Consider the following 17107-nt stretch of genomic DNA (forward strand, 5'->3'; position numbering starts at 1 on the left):
ATCCAAGAAACTAGGACACAAATGGAGGGATATGTGGCACTGATTCCAGTAGATTTCAATGGAAAGTTCAAACCAGTGTGTTGCTGTGGACCATTCTAAGGAAAGAATGAGGAGAGAGCTCCAACCCTGGCTGTTTATGATTTCCTATGTATATTCGTAGTTAAGACTGACACCCCGAGACCTTTCTGTGGGCGAGTTAGTACCTGGAGCACATATGATGTAAAAGGCAAATTCCCACAGCACATCAGCCTGTCCCAGATATTCACATTCCTTCCCTCCTCCCTTTCATCCTTGTCTGGCATGGTAAACACAGCTGTGAATACGGAAATCATCCACAGATTGCTCAGGAACAAGCATTTCCAGCTGTTCTCCAGAACAAAAATCTTCCCATGTGACTTTTCTATACTCTAATACAGAGGTTTTATTATTTCAATATTATTCTAATATTCAAGTTTTATTAACATTTTATTAATATTCTCTGACATATTTTTCATTTTCATGGCAGATGCTTGCTCACAGGATGCTTTAAAAAAATGTAGGCAGTTCCCAGCCATCTGATATGAATTTACCCTGAGTTAATTTTTGATTAGTAGCTGGCAACGGGTAGCTAGAAAGCTTTGAAACTGTAATCTGTGCAACCATCTCATACTACGGTGTGTATGAGTCTTCAGGTGTAGGAATTTATTCTTTGCTATTTGAGCTAAAGACTCAAGTAGCAGAATGTAAACAGTTCAATTATATTCAAAATTGACTTTAAGAAGTTTATCAATTAAGTTGTCTGTGTTTTCCTGCTGTACTTTTCGCGTCTTCTGGAGTTCTGTTTTCTATGTTCACGACATGTTCAATACTTCCAGACTGCTCATGATTTATGCTTGATGATCCAGTAATTATAAAGAATAATCTGGTTTTAAAATAGCCCATGCTATGAAGCCAAAGGGCAATGGCTTAGATTTTTCTTATGTATAAATATCTAAAGTCATAACTTCCCTTATTGGGGCAGCACATGGTTATTATCTGTGTCTTCTTGTTTTGTGGATTTGGGCTCTTGTCACATATAAAGAGGTAATAATGATTCTAAGCCTATCTTTAATTCTACAAGTTAAATCTGTTATTTTTCCTCTAATAAAGGGGAGATATGAAAATAAAACCCCCAGTTCCTTATAAAACAATACAGGATGCATCTATTCAGGCTCTGATTTTCACTGACTCTGTAGGAATGGTAGGAGTATCATATGACAGTGATAGCCATTAATATCAGAATTCAGATCTCAGAGGAAACCCTTTGTGAGCTACAGCTTTGATAGAATGAGTTTGGAAAAAAAATTACTTGAGACAGCACAAGAAGAGAACATAGTTGCACAAAGATAGTGTTGGCACAAAGCAGTCCTTCAGCTTAGAGCTCCTTTTTCACACTATGAGTCAGGCCACGATGTGAGGTAGACGTGTAGGTGTGTATGGGAATTTGAGTGATGGAGCAAGAGCATGGCCATGTACTGCTAGGGCTTGTAGCTCGTATTGGCCTACCTAGTAAGATAGTGTCTTTTCACGCCAGCACTGTCAACACTACCTCACTGGTTTTTTTTTAAACAAGTGTTGAAATTAGTTTTCTAGTTTTAGGTAATGAAAGGGTCATAGGCCAGATCAAAAGGAGCTTTATATACCATACTAAGGAAACTGAACATTAAAGTCTAAATGGTGAATAGTTTAAGTAGGAATTTTTCATGTTATTATTTCTCTTTTAGGAAAAGCACATAGTGGTAATGTGAAATGCGAGCACATAGAGTACAGGAGTGAGCAGGGCCAGCAAAAGGGTATCAATAATAACCAGAGATGGAGCGTGGACTCCTTAACCCTTTGTATCTCAATTAAGCAGCCGCTTGTCTTTAGTTGACTTCAGCTGCTTTATTGGCCAAGAGGAGGCTGGCAGAACAATGGCCCAGCTTAGCATAGCCTATGTGAGGATCCAGAGCATTATGGGAAAATAATATAGTGTCTATTTCTAAGCTATATAGCTCTGAGTAGTTTGTATATATCAATAGTTATTTGGAACATGAGTCTAATTTCTGATGAGAGTCTCTAATAGGCCATATCTCCTCCAAACAAACAAAAGCTGAAGGCAAGAGTCTGTGAGCATGAAGAAAGCATAAACGAGCTTATGAGTATGCTGCTATTATTTATGATTAAAAACTCAATGATTTTTATAAAGGTAAACACTTTTATAACCCATGAAAAATTATAGTTTTATAGTTATCAACCACATTCAGACATTATTGGCCTTCTTTATTAAGTCAGGAGTAAGAATAGCTGTCAAATACTACTTTTATATATTTTTCTAATAAGTTTGGGACAATGAAATAATAGATGAACTAGGAACATGGGAGAAGAGGCATGTGTTACCATAATTTCTAGATTTTTTACTAACTACTTACCACTCTAAAGTCCTTAAGAAAACACTTGATTCCAAATTAAGGAAAACAGTCAATGTTGTAAATGCTCACCAAGCAAGAATCAATAATCCATATAACATAAATGAGATTAAAAAGAAAATCAAGCTTGGTAGGATGTCTTCACATCTATCTCAATCTCCTGGTAAGTGAAGACTTTCATGGGACATGCATTTTGGGATAGTGCCCAATTATAAGTGAGTATATACCATGTGAAGACATCCTACTGAGACTCTAGGTAAGAGAAATATAGGAAATGGGAAAATAGAAGGACACAGAGGGTCCTAGAAACCTACAAGAAGAACATCATGATGGGTGGATCAGAGCCCAGAGGGGTCTGCTCAAACTATTGCACTAACCAAGTATACAATAGTAAACATCAAACCCCTACTCTGATCTACCCAATGGACAGGACATTCTCCACAGTTATGTGGAGAGCACAGACTGACTCTGACATGAACTCTGGTGCTCCATATTTGACCACCTTCCCTTGGTGGGGAGGCCTGAGGGCACTCAAAGAAAGAATAAGCAGGCTACCAAGATGAGACTTGATAGCCTATGAACATATAGTGGGAGAGGAGGTCCCCGTCAGTCTTAGGCCTAGGGGAGGGGAGTAGGGTGAAAGCAGGAGGAAGGAATGGGAGGATACAAGTGATGGTATAATAATTTAGTTGTAATCTGAATAAATTAATAAAATTAATAATAATAATTAAAAAAGAAAATCAAGTAGGTGCCAGTCTGGGAGGCCAGTGCAGGTCCGCGGGGTCCAGGGTTCAAAAGATGAGGTCCTAAATGCATTCTGAGGAGGATGATTATGTTTCTGTGCTATACAGAAATGTTCACCCCTGAGAGAGGCCTGACTGGGAGGAAAGACTTAGTGCAATGTATTAGAAATACCCAAGCTGGGATCATCCAAGATGGCATTGATCACATACTGTGTCTGATCCACAGAACAGCAGTTGACTGCACAGTCTCCAAAGGACCATACTGAGAGCTCCAAAACACAGTTCTGGTGTTTCCCATAAAGAAGAAAATCCTGTCATGTGGACTATCCATGCTTTTCTGCCGCAGGACCATGGGACCACTCACACTCGGGTGTACTCCCAGGGACCCTGGGCTGCCGTTGCCACGGTCTCTGCTTTTTGGGTTGCAGCCAGGTACAGTGCAGGCCAAGGAGATGGCATTTGAGGAGAGGGTGCTGTTTGAGCCTGAGGGGGACTGCACCGCCCACCACAGGTCTCATGGACCCCCTTTCACAGGCCGGGCTGTGCTCAGTGCCGAGAGCCGGATCATGCAGAAGTGGATACTAGGGACAGAACCGAGGTGGGGGCCCATGGCGGATAGAGCATGAAATGTAACCAGAGGCTCAGGAGACGCAAATCAACAGAGCCACAAGTTCCCTGGGACAAGAAGCTGAGCTGGGCCAACATCAATGGTTTCCTCGAGCTACTCAATGAAGACTTTGAGGGGGCCTCCATTTACCACCTGCTTGATGGCCCACAAGATCCAGTACCCACAGGACTAGGAGGCCATCTAGGCCTTGATGGCCAGCAACAGTCTGGTGAATTGAATGGAAGCAGGAGAGCTGGCCTTAAGGACACACAAAAGGAAAGCTGATCCTGAGGATACAAAAGCAGGAGAACTGGCCCTGAGGATGCGGGAGCAAGTGAGCCAGCCCTGGGGACATGGGAGACTGAGAGCTGGCCCTGCTTTGAGGACACAGAATCTGAAGAGCTGGCCCGGCCCTGAGGATATGGAAGCAGGAGAGCTGGCTCTGACCTGAGGACACAGGATCTGGAGAGCGGTCCCTGCCCTGAGGACATGTGTATGGGCTGTGATCCAGGGCTCTGAGTGGACCCCATCCCAACATCTACCCCATGTATGACCTCCTGGAAGACATGAAGGGGCTGGATCTGTAGATTCAAAGAATAAGAATCTCCTTGACATACAACAACAACAACGGGATAGCTGACAGCAGTCCCGGTAAAGATAGCTTAGGCCTCAAACCAGACCCATGACTTGTAGCAATGAACATTTAAAAGTAAACATTTGTGGACAAAAGGCTATACTTCATGATACACTACAGCTTCTGTGACAAAATTTTTTTGTTTGTTTGTTTGATTTTACTCAGAGGAGGAACGGGATTTGGGTTCATGACATGTAAATCATGGACATTCAATAAAAGTTAAAAAAATTATATATATATATATATATATATATATATATATATATATATATAAATTTTAAAAAGAAAATCAATAGAAAAAACTTATGTATGAATAGTTTAACAAGTATTAATATGAAGAAGGCTATAAAGCTTTGAAATATTTTATATATGATGGCTATTACTGATGTAGACATAAAGCCTAACAGTGTTGTGCTGGGTAATTTTAATGGTCAACTTGACCCAACCCTGAATCACCTGGGAACAGTCTTAATGAGAGATCATCTGTATTGCGTTTGCCTGTAGCCGTGTTTGTAGAGGTCTGTCTCTATTGCTTTCATTGATGTGGAAGCAGTCAGCATGAAGGTGGGCAGCACCTTTCCCTCGTGTTGGAGCCTGTAGCCGTGTAAGAGAAGAGAAAGCAAGCTTAGTGTTAAACAGGGTTCACGCTCTCTCTGCTCTCTTCTGCGGGTGTGACCAGCTGCCCCAAGTTTCTGCTGTTATGACTTCTTTACAATGATGTACCGAAGCCTGGAATTGTGAACTGAAGTAAACTCTTTCTCCTCTAAGTTGGTTTTATTGGGGTACTTTATCACAGAAATTAGAACAATTATAAATATGTTCCTATTCAATGTAAAATTTAGTTTATTATTATTGTTGTAATTTGTAAAGTACGGAAGACATTAAAATGTATAAGTATAGACAAAAGTCCTGAGTAAGGAAAATAAGCAGACCTGTCACCTCAGATTCTATAGGATGAAGAAAAGCTAGATACAATTATGAGTGCTTTTGAGAGTCCTGATAAACTGACTAGAATAGAAAGCCAATAAACAGCTCTTAGCATAGAGGTCCATAAAAGATATAAAATTATATATCATGAGCAAAGTTGTCTTATTTTTAAAAAAGTCTTTACTGAAATGAGAGGAGATATGGGGGCTATGACCACGATGTGAATTAAAAGAAATAAAGAAACTTAACCAACCAAACGAAAACCATTGTACCTAGTATGGAAGATCCATTGAAATGGGTGCTGCATATATTTGGGGTGAAAGCAAAATATTTTATAAGCATTTGTAATAATTGAACTTGATGAACCATTTAACCAACTGTCCGTTTGTTCTGACTGGGGTATAGACACCTACCACAACCGGTAGGTCATCCTAGACTGCATCATGCTCCTTGACATAGACATTCCCTTCCGCACATATTAATGTCTTTATAAAATCCCAAGTTGCTTTCAGCTTATGTGTTGATCAGGCATCTGAATGTATGTTCTTATACCCTAAACAACACTGATGGATGATTTTTTATATTTTCCCAAAGAGATGGGTAAAAAAATTGTTAGGTTGATTTTCACTTTTTTTGCTACTCATAAAACTAGCTGATTTCCTTCTTTTCTGTACTGTTTTATAGTCTTATGTAGTCATACTCAATGTTTGAACCATTTTGTGTAAGAGTTTGAAAAGGAGATTTAAAGTATTTCTTTTCATCACTTGACCACACAAATTATTTTCATGGTTGAATCTAGTCTTCCTTAGAACACTTTGTTCTGAATGGAAAGCTCAAGAATGAAAGAACATACTATGCTGCGTTTTGTCCAAGAAAAAAAATCACTAGACTTAAAAGAACATGCAGTCAAACAGAAGGGAGTATGGAGACTGAAGTGGTGATGTCCTGGGTGCGTTTACTTCTGTACGCTTGCCTTGGGTGCCTCATTCATTGCCCTGTTTTTCCTCTGGTCCCTGCCAACAGAGGACCACACAAGATCTTGAATGCAGCTCTTTCTGTAGGATCTTGAGCAAAGCCTAAATTGCAGGGTGGAAGTTTAGCTTGAGGCATAAATAATTTTCTTCCATTGCTTTCTGTCTACTCAAGTTACCATGTGGAATGCCATTCTGGGTAGCTTAAAAGTGGTCCTCTACTTGTATCATAAAGAGACCTAGATATTTATGATGGGGGAAAAAAGTAAGAAATCAAAGCAGGGATTGGCATAACTATTTCATCCAAGTAGGCTGGGTTTGAGGTTTCCTGAATCATTATCCTGCAAAGGGTCAGTAATGCGACGTTTTGATGGCTTTTGAAAATGATTCATGTTGTCTTGAGTAGGTTACAACTCATCCGCTTTTGTATTCTATCTTGAATATAGAAGACAAAGTTGGTATTTTGAGGGTGTTGACAGTCCCATTACTGACACTCACGGAAAATATCTTAGAAAAGTTTCAGTACCACATTTTAGATGTGAAAAACAATGAGCATATTTACCCAAGGGATATCAACTGATTGTTGCCTACACATTTTCTCAAGAGTTGTCTAATTATTTGATGCCAGTATCTGATGCTGTAGAGGACTTTAAAGCCATATTGGCCGTGATAAAACAGTTTTATCTGTAGATGTGACAGCGCTCCAGAAGACAGCTAAGAAACTGCTTGTTCTTTGTGTACTCCAGAAGCACTTACACACTTTTCTAAATCACCTCCTACATAAAGTGTAATTCACTGCCTAGATCAGTCTAAAACTGAGGTTAGACAATGGCTATACTCAAGTGAGAGACTCACCATTTAAATGAGAAGACACATAAAATCATAACTGCAGGGTGCTGTTAGCAAGAGGCAAACATGGCACTGTGAGACATAGACTTACAAGTGTTCTTTATGAAACAACTGATTCTGATGTCACAAAAGATAGACTCAGTCTGAGAGGATAAATTATCATAAAATATTCCACATAGGTGTGTTTTAAATTTGAAATTTTTATTTTTAAGACACTAGACTATTTCATCTTTATTCTGCTATATGAGAAATGTTTTCAAGTTATAAAATTGACTTATTGTAATGAACTCACATATAATATCATTGCACAGCTGGATTAAGGTAGCCACTCAAACACACTTCTGATGTAGTTGATTCTGAATAATTAAAAGTAGCATTAAATAATCACCCATTTTAGTGCTTTTAGTTTGAGAATTGCCTTTTTAATTTATTGAATTAGTTTTAACTTGTCATTTACTCTCCTGACAAACATTTTAAATTTATTTATTTTTTGGCTCCTAGAAACGCAGGATATATCTTTTCTTTTTTTCTTTTTTAACACAATGATTTAAAGTTATGTTACTGCATGGAATGATATATTTCTTTCCTATTAAGAAATCTTGAATTTTTCAATAAAATTTACAAATGCATATAAATGCAACATATGTTTGTATGTGAAAGCATCTCTATTAATATACACACATGCAAACTTTGCATTACAAAATGTGGCGGTAACTTTCAATAGTTCCTTTGAATGTTATAGGAGTCAGCTTTGACTCAGACATCACAAAGCTAAAATGCCAATTTTAATGTCATCATTTTGGTCAATGTTTCATCTAAAGGGAATTACTTTAAATTCTTCTCTGGCATGGCTGACTCAGAGACTCAGTGGTTGAGTATTAAGACTAATAACAGAAGCTTCAGGTTTAAATGTTTTTCCTGTAATAAATTCAAATAGCTTAATAACTGAGTTACCATTCTGTCTCAGCTCATCTTATCTGTACAATCTTTGCAGAAAATGTCGCACAGTATACCGATACTGAGAAATATAGATTTCCTCGTAGAATCTAAAAATGGATAGTACACAAACTAGTTCTCTCATGTAATCCAGAAACTCGGTTCTTTATGTCTTACAAATTGAGCAACCAGTGCACAATCAAGCACCAAAACAGGTGACTAGGCATTAATGCTTCTGAGCTGGCAAACGCAGAGCTGAGAGCACTGGCTAATGAAACGACAACATCAGTGAAGGAAATCAAGTGTCAGATGATGATGACAATAGACAATAGGGTCCCAGAGGCGAAAGAAAAGCCTGATCAATTTAATCAGTGAGATCAGTTTAATCATTTTGACTATATGTAAATCAAAATGGCACAGCTTGAATCCCAGACATTTATAGACTTTGTTTTCTAGGTCTAAAACATGCCTGAAAGCTTAAATGTGAGAATGTGTCTTTTATTAACACCCAGTAAAGCTGGTTCTGTTAAACCTCATGCACGGCTTGTGACTCCCACTCCCTGGAGTTTTTTTTGTTGTTGTTGTTGTTTGTTTGTTTGTTTGTTTGTTTTTGTGTTATTCTTTTAAAATTTTATTTATGTATTCACTTTACATCCTTATCACAGCCCCTTCCCTCATTTCCTCCCAGTCCCACCCTCTCACCCTCTTCCCCCTTTCCTCCCTCCCCTTCTCCTCAGAAGAAGGGAGACCCCCCCAACCTGTCCTGACCTGTCAATTCACACCAGGACTAAGCGCATCCTCTCTCATTGAGGCCAGACAAAGCAGCCCAACTAGGAGAAAATAATCCAAAAGCAGGCAACAGAGTCTATGTCAGAAAGAGCCCACCCCCCTCCCCGCCCTCCCCTCTCCACCCCTTGCCCTCCCCACTCCCCACTCCATCTTCTTGCCCTCCCTGCTCCACTTGCGAGGGGACCCACATGATGACCGACCGAGTCGCCCACCAGCTACATATGTATCGGGCGCCTATGTCCAGTCTGAGCATGCTCTTTGGTTGGTGCTTCCGTCTCTGTGAGCCCCCGTGGTCCTTGATTAGTTGTCTTTGTTGGTCTTACGAAATTCTTGTCCCCTCAGAGTCCCTCTATACTTTTTCCAACTCTTCCATTAGACTCCCCGAGCTCCACCTAATGTTTGGCTGTGGGTCTCTGCATCTGTTTCAACCCAGCTGCTGGGTGTAGCCTCTCAGAGGACAATTATGCTAGGCTCCTGTCTGCAAGCATAACAGAGTATCGTGCAGAGTATGGTTAATAGTGTCAGGGGTTGGCTCTCTCCCATGTGGTGGGTCTCAAGTTGGCCTAGTCATTGTTTGGCCCTTTCCCCAATCTCTGTTCCATTTTTCATCCCTGCACACATTGTAGGCAGAGTCAGTTTTGGGTCAATGTTTTTGTGGGTGAGTTGGTTTTCCCCTTCCTCCACTGAAAGTCCTGCCTGGCTATAGGAGGTAGCCATCTCAGTCTTCTTATCTCCACTGCTAGGTGTCTCAGCTACAGTCACACCCTTATCCTCCTAGGAGCCTAACCGGTTTCAAGCCTCCAACTTGAATTGAAGAAGATCTTGTTAATGAAGGCTAATGAATCCTTAACTCTCCATTTGCGTCAGATTCAGAATGTATTTGTATTGAAATACACATACGTCAGTTTGTGTTGAAATCTGAGAAATTCAGATATGACAAGTTTCTGAGCTTCACATTTCTATGCACATATGTTTCATGTAGTACTCGATCTTGGAGAAAGGAAGGAAGTCAACTTGAGGTTATAGCTGTGAGGGCTTCTCCAGATTCTCGGGGCTTGTCAAGATCTCATTGTCACATCTCACTCGTTCACAAATGGAGACTGGGAAGCTTATATGTGTAACCAGGCGTGCTTACCTCGACTCTACAGAGGTGAGCTGATGTATGTGCAAGTGTCCTTTTGATATTTTGACTTAGAGTCCCTTAGAGGAATATATTCCACATGGAGACAGCTGGTAGTTCGATGTTTAGTGTTTTTAAAGAAATCTCCATAGTGATCTTTATAATGGCTACATCAATTTAAATCTCTGCCTGCAGCCAAGAAGGGCTATTTTTTCTTCACATCTTTCCAGTGATTTGTTTTCTTGAAAATTGTATTCTGACTAGTATGAGATAGACTCACAAAACAGTAACTTACCCTCCTGACAATAGACATCGCTGTGCTGCTTGTAACATTTGTAAAGATATTTTAAATTTTCATGGCCTCTAGATGTGATATTATATATATGTGTATATATATGTATGTATGTATGTATGTATGTATGTATGTATGTATGTATATATGAAATATCTTGAAGACTGAGTATTTTTACCAATTCTTCATAAAAATCAGATAAGCCATGGTTGCAATTTGTGAATTGTAGTTTAAAGTACTTTGAAAACACGTCTGTAGAGTCGGCTGCTAAGGTACTTGCTTTGTAAGCATGAGAACCTGCATTTGAATCACCAGTATCCATGTAAAAATCCAGGCATAGTGATTCACACATCTGTATGCCCAGTGCTTTGGGGAGTGGAAGCAGTAAGAGCCACAAGATTCTCTGTCAGCTAGACTGGCTCCAGGTTCATTGAGACACTGTCCCAAGGGAATAAGGTGAAAAGTGATAGAAAAGGACACAAGATGCCATTCTCCAGCTTTCATTCACAAGTACAGGATTGATTGTGCATACTGCCCACACACCTAACACACACAAGCATGTGAGTGCCCCTATTTTTGCCAGAATAAAGTGCCCATATGGTCCGCTAGATGATAAACCATTAAAGTTAGAATTAAGGTGATGAGAAGAAGGCATAGTCTTTTGTGTTCTCCACAGCTAAGTGGAGATTGGGTACTGACTTTCACACAAACTCTGGTGCCCCATATTTGGCCATATCCCCTTGATGGGGAGGCCCGATGGCACTTAGAGGAAGGATAGCAGACTACCAAGAGGAGACTTGTTACCCTAGCATCATATTCAGGGGGAGAAGGTCCCCCTCAGTCACAGTCATAGGGAAGGGGAATGGGGTGAAAGTGGGAGGGAGGGAGGAATGGGAGGACGCATGGGATGGGATAGCAAATGAGATGTAATATGAATTCTTTTATTTTTCAATAGAAGTGTGTTGAAAAAATAAAGGTAGAATTAGGAGAAACATTTTCTATTATGTTTTTTTCACTGTTTATAATAGTGATTCAATCAAGATATATCATGTACGTGTGTGAAATTGCCAACTAGTAAATAAAAGGCTATCATATTAATATACTCAAAAACTAATGCCTGACTTGTCTATGTTTATGCAAGCACCATTTATTCCTTCCATTGTTTAGCACATTGAAAGAGATTAAACCATTCATCATTATATACAGAATGTAGACATACAGATAACATATATTCCATCCAGAAACTCACTAAAGAGATTGTTATTGTGACCATGAACTTTTGTTTGGAATTTCCTGGATCCACAGGTATGGTGAGTCTCAGTAGAACCATGTTTTCCTTAGGCATCAGAAAGACAAAATTATTCGTCAGTCACTCAGGTGCTTAAATGCTATGAAAATATAAACTCCTTTAGAAAAATACATTTCATTATACAGAAAACACAAATAAAAGCAAATCACACCCTTTTGCTTATGCCTTTGGACTGAAATCATATATCTATTGTCAAAATGTTTCACTTACAATGCACTCTCTGAGGTACTAAGGTTTAAAGAGTAATAGCAGTCAAAGAACATATTTATAGAAGCAGAGTATATGCTATACTCAATTCAAAATATAAATACTAACCCAATTTTACCCCATTTCAGCAGCCTCATATGCAAATACCCTCTTCTTACATAGTACCTAACTATAGTTTCCTTTTACTCAATACCTGCTCACTATTTTAGAGTGACAATCTAGTCTCTTGAGAAATTAAGTTAGTGAAAGATAAAGAATTTCTCTAGACTACACAGTCACAACAAATAGGCAGTTACACATTTCTCAGTCAGCAAAAACAAACCATCTATAAATTTGAAGTGGGCAGCAGGCATCTGGCAGCTAACATACACACACACACACACACACACACACACACACACACACACACACGAGGTGGATGGAGAAAACATGAAATAAGAGTTTATTGATTATTATGGTTTGAGAAGCAGAAGTAAACTACCTATGTGATCAGATGACTTAAAATTTTAACAAATAATTAAACTTTACTCATTAGTATTTGTATTTTTTTTTTTTTTTTTTTGGCAACTCCCTCTAATGATCAGGCATGGAAGTGATTTTGCTATAAAACAGTGCTGTGTTAAATCTAGTACCTTACTGTGTGTATGAGAACCAGAGTAAATAGTTTTAAAGACTATAGAAATGCCCATTTAAAATGGCACTGTTTGCTCACTATGTAATCTTTCACATTAAGAAGCCAGGCAGCTCCTAAGCGCAAAGGCAGCTGCCTGGGTTGTGGCTTAAATTTCCAGGGAGACCATCAATGACTCCCGGCAGCCAGAGGGAGCCTAGGCCAACATCAAGAAGACCATCTAGAGGGGAAGAAAGGGCCCACAGAGAGAGTGTAACAAGAGGGGACAATAGTTAATAAATTCCCAAGCAGGGGCAGAAGGGGAGAGAGGGCGGCGGGTCAGAGTACGCCTCGGAGGACCAGAAGAATCACCTGGAGCAAGGAGGGCAAAGGTCTTGAATAGGAGAGCATCATTTGGAATTGGCTTTGTGGTCCTGGGGTAGACAGATGAGATACTGCTGTGAGGTCTCTATTATATAACAGCGTGCACTTCATGCACAAAGAGCAGGCCTTCATATTCTACCAGCTGCAAATGTAAATGTTAGGCAGTCATCTACCGTTTCCAAGAACTGTTGTAAACTTCTGTCTGCATCCACTTTGGTTACGTTTTTACAGTGTAAGCGTATGCATTTTATTACAATCAGAACAGAGAATGATCTAAAATATCATCAGTTTTGAAAAAGAAAGTGCAAAGCTCTGAAGGAAAAAAAAAATCTTGTTGTTTCCCTTAATCCCCTAATGGTAAGGTTTAAAATGGGCTCTCGGAAATTGATCAGAACCATCTGACAGTGGTAAGTGGGGCAAGTCCTAACTGCACCACTTTGCTTGTCAGTCCACACAGAGGAACGTGTGAGTGAATGAGCCTGCTGGGGGCTCGACTTTTGTCCTCTTAAAGGACTCACCCACAGGCCTGGAGGCAGGACCAGCTGGGTCTTTCATATCAGGAAGGATCTGCTCCAACAGATGCATTAATAGCAGCCTTGTGATCACAGAAGAACAACTGCACCAAGCAAGAAGAGAAGCCTCTTCCCGTGAAGCCTTCTGGTTATTTTAGTGAGTTCTTTAGACTGTGATTCAGGACTTTTCTGGTGTTTTATTTAGGAATACCAGATGTTAGACTCTCTGCAGCCATGGAAGAATGTGGTGACATTTACAGTGGAAAAGCAGAACACTTTCATCAAGAAGATGAATAAGCACATGCTTAATAAAATTAGATAATTAAAAGCAGAAAAAAATTAACACTTTATTAGAATAAAATAAGACCATGCAATAAAAGCTGTTTATTTGGTCAGCTTATAAAATTCCCAGTAGAAATAAGCTGACTATATTTTCCATACATGAGAGTTAGAGATTTCTGATGAGTGCAAATGCACACTAGATGATATTTATTCAAATTAGAGTGGTAGATTTGTTCCACTTGAGACTGCTTAGCATAATACACCCAAAGCCTGATACCTATGCAGTATCTTAACTGACTGCTAACACTGAGCTTTATGGAGCTATAGTTTTCCTTTTCCTAAGTGCATATTTTATTATATTCTGTGCACTTTCTCTGACACATATAAAATTCATCCATCCACATTATTGTATAAATCCATGAAAAAATTTGTATCAGTAGGAAGAAAGAAAAATAAAAGGGCACTGCCACCTGTCCCTAGGGTTCTAGTATTGCTCTGCGAGGTTAAGTGGGATGCTCTATCCATACTTGACTAAAAACCACAGGGATTTCTGATTTACATCACTCTAGTGGTTTAGCATACTAGCTGATAAAAAGAACCTGGAGGGAGGAAGCAGAGTTCAGAGACTAGATTCTTGACATGCTCTGAGGAAATTCAAGGAGAGCTCATGAAGTAGCTATGTTCTACCCATGTGCTGTCCTTTCTCTTCTCTCTGAGCTGGACTGAGTGTCTATCTCCTTATTTGATTTTTAGATAACTGCCTCTCATAAATGATTGCTGTGTGTCTAAATAAGGTAAGATAGATATGGTGGTTTGAATAAAAAATTATTTAAAAGTATAAAAATACCAACATGGTATCCTTTAAAAGCGACTGACTTTGTGACTTTAACTCAGTTAAAATGTAATAAAGCAGAAGATGATTGTCGGAACTCAGATGGCCTTTACCAATTAACAGGGCAACACCCTGAGAGACAAACACTATGTGTTCTCATACATGGAGTCTAAACAATCCAGTCATAGAGGCAGAAAGTAGAATACCATTGCCAAGGGGTAAGGGGTTGGGGAATGGGGTGATCAAAGAGCACAGACTTAAAGCTGAAAGACGACTAAGATGTGGGAAACTGGAAGCATGTGACTCCAGTTAACAACCTCTCTCTCTCTCTCTCTCTCTCTCTCTCTCTCTCTCTCTCTCTCTCTCTCTCTCTCTCTCTCTCTCTCTCTGTGTGTGTGTGTGTGTGTGCGTGTGTGTGTGCGCGCGCACGTGCATGTGTGTCTCAGAGACAGAGACAGAGAGATAGAGAGACACACATAGAGAGAATTTTTATGGCAAATGTGTTTATTAACTTGATTATGAGAATTGTTCCACAGTGTACATGTGTATTGTTCTATGCCTTCAGTATATAATTTTAAGAGTTTTTTATTTATATTATTTTAGTTCTCCCTCTGTCTTTCTCTTTCTCTGTCTCTGTCTCTCTGTCTCTCTGTCTGTCTCTCTCTATCTATCTGTCTCTCTCTGTCTCTGTCTATCTGTCTCTGTCTCTGTCTCTCTCTGTTTCTCTCTCCTCTCTCTCTCTCTCTCTCTCTCTCTCTCTCTCTCTCTCTCTCTCTCTCTCTCTCTCTCTCTCTCTCTCTCTCTCTCTCTCTCTGTATGTTGTTGTTTTGTGCATGCATGCTAGCTGCTGGAAGTCTTGAATGCCAGAGATGATGGATCCCTTGGCACTGGAGTAAAGCTACTCAACATGGATGTTGGAAACTGAACTCGGGTCCTCAGGAAGAACAATATATATCCTTAACCACCGAGCAATCTATGTAGCCTGAGTGTGTGTGTATGTGTGTGTGTGTGTGTGTGTGTGTGTGTGTGTAATTTTATTTGAAAATTACATACTAATAAACCTGAAGGCCCTGTGTCTGCAGCCTTAAAATTTGCAAGTGTAGTAGAAGATGCTTGGAGATTCCTTTATTTATTTATGGTCTTCTTAGTTTTAAAATGTTTTATATTCACCTTTGTTCTGGGATACCTGTGGATTTTTGTAAGTGACAGGTCTACAAGCCATGAAGCTATATTAGTCATAATATGTAAGGATGCTTATGATTATCAGTGTGATAGTAATCACATATTTACCAGTGTTATCAGAATAACACAAAAGGTTTTGTTCCATATATGAACCATAATTTGGAAACTAAGATGTAAGATTGATCTTGTACCATATGTTGCCATAAGAACCAATGGAAACCAGTATTTCGCATGGTCTTATTTTACATTCCAAACTGCACCGAATATGAGACATAATTCATCTCAAAGAATGGTTGCTTTCATGGAATGCATCTTCATTTTATCAAAGAAACATGGTTGGAACTGTGCCAAGATCCAGATCTGTTTGTCTTTATAAGAGTCCAAAAAACTTATTTGGACGTGAGTTATGAGAGTGTGGTTTCCTTCTTCCCTGAGTAACCCCAGGAGTACCAAGATGAGTTAAGGAAACCCCTTCTCCCCATTCCTCCTGGTATTTTGAGTATTTCCAGGTGAATAATGGTAGAGGAGTGTCTTAGTTAATGTTCTATTGTTGGGAAGAGACACCATGACCATGGCAACTCTTATAAAGGCAAGCATTTAATTGGGGCTGGCTTACAGATTCAGAGGTTTAGTCTATTATCATCATGTCAAGGAGCATGGTGGCATGAAGGAAGACATGGTGCTGACAAAGCGAATGAGAGTTCTGCATTTGGATCTTCAGGTAACAGAAAGAGAAAGACACTGGGTCTGGATTGAGCTTTTGAATCCTCAAAGTCCACCTGCATTGACACACTCACTACCTCCAACAAGAACAAACTTCCTAATCCTTTTAAATTGTGCCACTCCTTGATGACTAATCATCCAAATATATGAACCTATGGGGGCCATTCTCATTCAACTACCACAGGAAGGAATGGATAGTCTTCTAAGATGATATGGTGATGATGATGTTCCTTCTTACGCTTATGTTTATATGTGTCTGTGTGTAACTATGTGCATGTGGTAGAGATGCCTAAAGAGGCCAGAGGCAGTACACACCCTGGAGCTGAAGTTATAGGTGGTTTCAAAAAACCTGAGGAGGTGGATTCTGAAAACTCCACTTGAAATCTCTGCAGGACCATTTTAAAAATTAAATTATTTTTTTGATTTTAAGTATTGTGTTTTGGACTGCATGTACATCTGTTCAGTATTTGAATGAATTACCAAGTAGGCCAGAAGAGGGTGGCAGATTCCTAGGAGTTCAAGTTAGAGATGCTTTTGAGATGCTATGTAGGTGCTGGGGAAAGAGCCCACATGCTCTGAAAGAGAAGTTAGTGCTCTTACTCACTGAGTCACTTACCGAGCTTGAAGAACAGTACCATCTTAACTAATAGCTACTTATCCAGATTTGTAAATATTATTTTAGGGTCAGGCAGGGACTTGGGCCTTTTCAATGTTTCAGTCATCCTTTTCTAGAAGCTTTTCCAGGTTTCTTACATATTTTCTACAATCTTAC

General features: G+C 39.5%; 1 pseudogene; it reads left to right on the plus strand.

The window, feature by feature from the left end:
• The first annotated feature begins 3519 nt into the window (after positions 1–3519).
• The window catches only part of LOC127184458 (peptidyl-prolyl cis-trans isomerase D-like), a 36231-nt pseudogene continuing 22643 nt past the window's right edge, over positions 3520–17107 (plus strand).

Source organism: Acomys russatus, chromosome 32, assembly GCF_903995435.1.
Source record: "Acomys russatus chromosome 32, mAcoRus1.1, whole genome shotgun sequence".
In the NCBI taxonomy this organism is placed as follows: domain Eukaryota; kingdom Metazoa; phylum Chordata; class Mammalia; order Rodentia; family Muridae; genus Acomys; species Acomys russatus.